Below are 6,000 nucleotides of genomic sequence, written 5' to 3'. Positions count from 1 at the left end.
GTGAGAGAGAGAGAGAGAGAGAGAGAGAGTCCTTTGAGGAGGTACACCGTTTCTGCTTCCACATATGGTGCTCAAGGGGCGGTGGAAGAAGAGGGTAAGATATTCAGCCAGGTTCCAAAATGCGTTCAAGGTCAAAGCAACGAAAAAGCCCTGGGTTTTAAGAACATTTCTTTCCCCATCTTCCCAACACCTCGTAATTACGTATGACAATGTTATCGGCACAGGTTAATGAGAACCTTTAACAAGAGGGCAGAGGGGTCCTTTGTCGCTTTGGAAGGCATGTCCTCCACCTGAGACCTGCTGCCAGTTAGGCTAGAAAAGGTAAAGGACCCCTGGACAGTTACATCTAGTCAAAGGTGACTATGGGGTTGCGGTGCTCATCTCGCTTTCAGGCCGAGGGAGCCGGCGTTTGTCCAAAGACAGCTTTCTGGGTCATGTGGCCAGCATGACTAAACCGCTTCTGGCGCAACAGAACACCGTGATGGAAACCAGAGCGCACAGAAACGCCGTTTACCTTCCTGCCACAGTGGTACCTATTTATCTACTTGCACTGGCGTGCTTTCGAACCGCTAGGTTGGCAGGAGCTGGGACAGAGCAATGGGAGCTCACTCCGTCAGGGGGATTCAAACTGCAAGCCCAAGAGGCTCAGTGGTTTAGGTGGTCTGAACTGGCATGAATCTACTTCTGCTTTGCCTCAGGGGAGAAAATATGTAGCTATCAGCTTCTTCAAGTGGCAGGATTTAAATGGGGAAAACAGCACAAGAGGCAAGGCTTATATAACCCTCCCCAAGTGCTTCAGCCTCAGCCCGAAAGTGCCCCCCCTTTAAATCTAAAGCTCCAGCATTTCACCACAGGAGAGATGCTATGAACTCTGAATAATTTTGCCTTCATAACGTGTATTTAAAGCATGTGTTATCCCATAGAATCACGGAATCGTAGAGTTGGAAGGGACCTCGAGGATCATCTAGTCCAACCCCCTGCAATGCAGGAATATGCAGCTGTCCCATATGGGGATCGGACCTTGGCGTCATCAGCACCACGTTCTAACCAATGGAGCTATCCATGTTTTACTCCAAAGAATCCTGGGAGCTGTAGTTTGTTAAGAGTGCTGGGAATTGTAGCTTTGTGGAGGGCAAAACTACAGTTCCCAGGATTTCGGGGGGGGGGGAGTCGTGTGAATTAAATGTGGCCACCGAGACCATATAACACCAGTCCTGAAAGACCTACATTGGCTCCCAGTATGTTTTTGAGCACTTCAAAGTGTTGGTGCTGACCTTTAAAGCCCTAAACGGCTTCGGCCCTGTATTACCTGAAGGAGCGTCTCCACCCCCATCGTTCAGCCAGGACACTGAGGTCCAGCTCCGAGGGCCTTCTGGCGGTTCCCTCACTGAGAGAAGTGATGTTACAGGGAAACAAGTAGAGAGCCTTCACGGCGGTAGCACCCGCCCTGTGGAATGCCCTCCCATCAGATGTCAAGGGGGGGGAAAAAACTACACAACTTTTAAAAGACATCTGAAGGCAGCCCTGTTTAGGGAAGTTTTTAATGTTTGATGTTTTATTGTGTGTTTTTTTTAATTAAAATAAGCTTTATTTCTTCTCTTAAAAACATAACAAATTCATAAACAATAAACAATTGTAAACAATTATAAACAAACAAATACAAACCTATAAACACAAAAACTAACTAACTAACTAACAAAATTATACAAATCAACAATAATCCACATCAATACATTTACATTAAAAAAACCATTCTTCCCAACCAATTATACATCGCTTTTCTTATAAACTCTCTATTACTTGCAATGCCTTTTCCTATTCTTCTACTAAATCTATTTAACCCATCCTTATAAATCCCTTACAAATTTTAAATATAATTTCCCCCCCATGTGAATCTAGTCCCAGCAGATCGCTAACTCAGTCTTAATGTTATTTTTCCTAAAATAAAATTCCACACACTCCCATTCCAGTAGTGATTTCTGTTTAGATATGTTCCTAATCGCTGCCGTCATTCTTGCCAAATTATTGTGTTTTTAATATTCTGTTGGGAGCCGCCCAGAGTGGCTGGGGAAACCCAGCCAGATGGGCGGGGTATAAATGATAAATTGTTGTTGTTGTTGTTGTTGTTGTTGTTGTTGTTGTTGTTGTTGTTGTTGTTGTGTTAGGTGTGTGAAAACTGGTTGGTCCTTGGGCGGTAGGACGAATTTTCAGCTGATACAGCTTTGACCACCCCTGCAAAATGAGAAGAGCTTTGAAAAAGTAGACACACCTGTGCCCTCCTTTGCATCTGAGTGCCCTCACAAGGCACGAGCGATGCCAAATAATGCCAAGCTGCCCCATTTGCCCACCTCCCCACTCAGCAAACCTCCCATTTTTAAATTATTAGCTTGGGACTAAGAAAACAGGAGGACTTCAGATGCCTAACAGATCACACTACAAGTTCATGGAGTTATTACATATGCTGGCCCAGGTTATGCTATCTCTTATTCATCAGGACAAACAAAAGAAAAGAAAGTACTTCTTCATATAATGCATAGTTAGACTACAGAACTCACTTCCACGGGAGGCAGTGATGGCTACCAAGTTGGATGGCTTTAAAAGAGGATTGGACAAATTCTTGGGGGTGAAGGCTAACCACAGAGCCTAGGGCTTGCTGATCAGAAGGTCGGCAGTTCGAATCCCTGCGACGGGGTTAGTTCCCGTTGTTCGGTCCCAGCTCCTGCCAACCTAGCAGTTTGAAAGCACGTCAAAGTGCAAGTAGATAAATAGGTACTGCTCCAAGCGGGAAGGTAAATGGCGTTTCCATGTGCTGCTCTGGTTCGCCAGAAGCGGCTTTGTCATGCTGGCCACATGACCTGGAAGCTGTAGGCCGGTTCCCTCGGCCAATAATGTGAGATGAGTGCCACAACCCCAGAGTCGGTCATGACTGGACCTAATGGTCAGGGATCCCTTTACCTTTACCTTTAGACACAAGGAATATGCTCTGCCTACAAGGTTGGAGGCAGTAATACTTATGAACACCAGTTGCAGGAACCCGCAGATAAGGAGAGGGCTCCTGCACACAGGGAAACCAAAATGCTCGTTTACAAAGCTATTGTACTACCAACCTTACTGTATGCTTGTGAAACATGAACCACTTATAAACGCCATCTCCAACTCCTGGATAGATTCCATCAATGGTGTCTCCAAAAAATTATACAAATCTCTTGGGAAGACAGGCAAACTAATGTCAGAGTACTGGAAGAAGCAAGGATCACCAGTGTTGAAGCAATGATTCTTCAACCTCAGCTCCACTGGAAAGGTTGTGTGGTTTGGATGCCTGATTATCACCTTCCAAAACAACCACTCTATTCCAAATTTTAAAATGGAAAGCGTAATGCTGGTGGTCAACAAAAGAGGTTCAAAGACTCTCTCAAGGCAAATCTTTTAAAATGTAGTATAAACACCGGCAACGTGGAAACACTGGTCTGCAAGCACTCCAATTGGAGAACAGCCTTTACCAAAGGTGTTGTGGACTTTGAAGAAGCACGAACTCAGGGAGCAAAGGAGAAACGAGCTAAGAGGAAGGCACCTTTGGCAAACCCTCTCCATGATCAAACCTATGGAAGGATGTGTGGATCCAAAATTGGCCTCCACTGTCACTTACGAATTCACTTTTAAGACCATGTTCATGGAAGACAATCTTACTCGGCTACGAGTGATCGCCAAACAAGAAGATTACTGATACGACATCCTTTCTCTGTTAATATCCTCAACAATGCCTTCAGCACAGTGCACAGTTGCATTTTGTAATATTTATGTGGTGTGAATATTTTGTGTCTCACACTGAGATTTGCAATGCATCCCAATAAAATATATATATTTTTAAAAATTAACAGTGTAAAATGCAAGCCATCTTTAGCAAGTTGAGTGCAAAGGCGATAAATAATATCTCCACTGTTATTGTTTAGTCGCTGAGTCGTGTCCGACTCTTCGTGACCCCATGGACCAGAGGACGCCAGGCACTCCTGTCTTCCACTGCCTCCCGCAGTTTGGTCAGACTCAGGTTGGTAGCTTCGAGAACTCTGTCCAACCATCTCGTCCTCTGTCGTCCCCTTCCCCTTGTGCCCTCAATTTTTCCCAACATCAGGGTCTTTTCCGTAGTGCAGGTAAAAAAATGAAAAGGAAGAAAGAGGGAGGGAGGGAGGGAGGGAGGGAGGGAGGGAGGGAAGGATCATTTCAGCGCTCTGTCTCTCCCTGTGTGGCTGATGGCATTTGTGTCTTGTGTGCTGTACCTTTAAATATACTCAGGCCTTCTCTTTGTGCTGTCACTTCAAATACAGAACAGCTACAGAGGGGAAAGTCATGTGTCTATGTTCTCTTTCTTGCTAATGGAGACTTTAGGGCATATGCCAAATTGTCAGAGACACACACACACACACACACACACACACACACACACACACACACAACTAATTATGTAGGCTTTAAAATAAAGATGGGAAGGGAGGCTGAGATTGCCGCTTTTCAAAAACCACCTTGCCTATGTGAGCGGATGCAAAGGAAGGAATTTCATAGAAGGAACCATTTGGCAGGTGTAGTTTGTCGTGCGGGGAGGGGGGTGTAAGTGTGAGGAAAGGAAAGCTGCACTCTCCCTGAGATTTCTCTCTTCTGCGCAGTTACAGAAACCTTGTCTTCCTCTTTCCAACGATCGCCCTCACCAACTCTGTAAATATCACAGTTTTAACAGAAAAGGGGGGGATGTATGTCAGCTGTATTAGGGCTGTTGCCTAATATAAAAAAGCATCTAAGACTGTGCTCCTGTGCACCTCCCTAGGAGCACACCCTGTTCAACAGCGGGACTGGCTTCCACAGTAAACATGCATATAGGAATGTGTTGTTCACTCTGAATGCATTTGCATATGCATAAAAGAGGTCAAGAGGCCAAAAGGCCCTCTTTTCTTTCTTTTTTTCCGGGACCTTAGATAAACTGCAGCTATGCTGTTGGATACAACTTCAGCTGATAAGAGATAAGAGAAAAAGGCAGAGGGGGACTTCACTGCAGAATCTAATGAAGAATACACACACCCAAACCCAGCCCAGCCATTAGACAAGTGAGGCCATTGCCTAAGGCAGCAGAAACCCCATCAGGCAACATAGCTGTGGGTCCCCCACCTGTCCCCGCCCCGCTGCCTCTGCCAGCAGCACTAATTTGGGACAAGATCTTGTCCATTTGGGGTGGGCCCCAAGAGAGTGGAGCCCTAAGCTATAGTTTGTTTAGTTTATACGTAAATCCGGCACTGGCCACCTGAAGTTCAATTAATTCAACAATGAACTTAATCCGGTGATACTAGCTTTTCAAAGTCTGGTGATCATTTATAGCTCCAGTGCCCCACTGTCATCCACTTGCTTCTTAGTGTGCCCCCTCCATAATCCCACTGCCTCCTGGGGAGCAGGACACCAACTTTGGAAACCACTGATCTGCACGGACTGGCAGTGGGTCTCCAGGATTTCAGACAGGGAACATTCGTAGCCCTACCTGGAGATGCTATGGATTGATCCTGAGGCCTTCTGCATTCGAAGCATGTTCTCTGCTACAGAGCTAAGGCCTTTCCCCGATCTGAGCAGCTGCCAGCAATGCTAAGGCTTCTCTTTGATGTCTGATTCCTACCAATGAGATGTGGAGACAGCCAGAGGCCTGTGATCCTGAAGAGAGAGAACACTTTGTGGCATTCCCTTCACTGCCCCGCTTCCCTGTCTCTGAATGAGCAGCGCAAATTAGAAATTAAAAAAAAAAAAGAGCAATCTCCTCATCTCAGGTCGGCAGGGCTTTTGAGGACCAGAGGATAAATGAGTGAAAATAAGGCAGTAATGAGGGTTTCAGAGGCTGGTGCTGTCACAAATGTTTATGGAGCACTTTCTGCTTAGCAAAACTGAGAACTGTCTGAGAGATAATGGCTTATCCGAAGCCGCAAAATGAAGCCTTGGCGAGCAGAGGAAATGTTTATAGCTCGGGCAGAG

At 45.7% G+C, this 6,000-nt stretch overlaps 1 long non-coding RNA gene across 1 annotated transcript in view; it reads right to left on the bottom strand.

Annotated features, from left to right (window-relative positions):
* Nucleotides 1-1,503: 1,503 nt before the first annotated feature.
* Nucleotides 1,504-6,000, bottom strand: part of LOC148687737 (uncharacterized) — a 40,705-nt gene continuing 36,208 nt past the window's right edge. Inside the window, exon 4 of the long non-coding RNA XR_015950864.1 lies at nucleotides 1,504-2,232. This is a non-coding gene — a long non-coding RNA (uncharacterized LOC148687737). The remainder of the gene's footprint in view (nucleotides 2,233-6,000) is intronic.

Source organism: Zootoca vivipara, chromosome 1 (genome assembly GCF_965207765.1).
Source record: "Zootoca vivipara chromosome 1, rZooViv2.hap1.1, whole genome shotgun sequence".
Classification (NCBI taxonomy): Eukaryota; Metazoa; Chordata; class Lepidosauria; order Squamata; family Lacertidae; genus Zootoca; species Zootoca vivipara.
The sequence above is the reverse complement of the archived record's forward strand: the minus strand, read 5'-3'. Positions and strand labels throughout refer to the sequence as shown.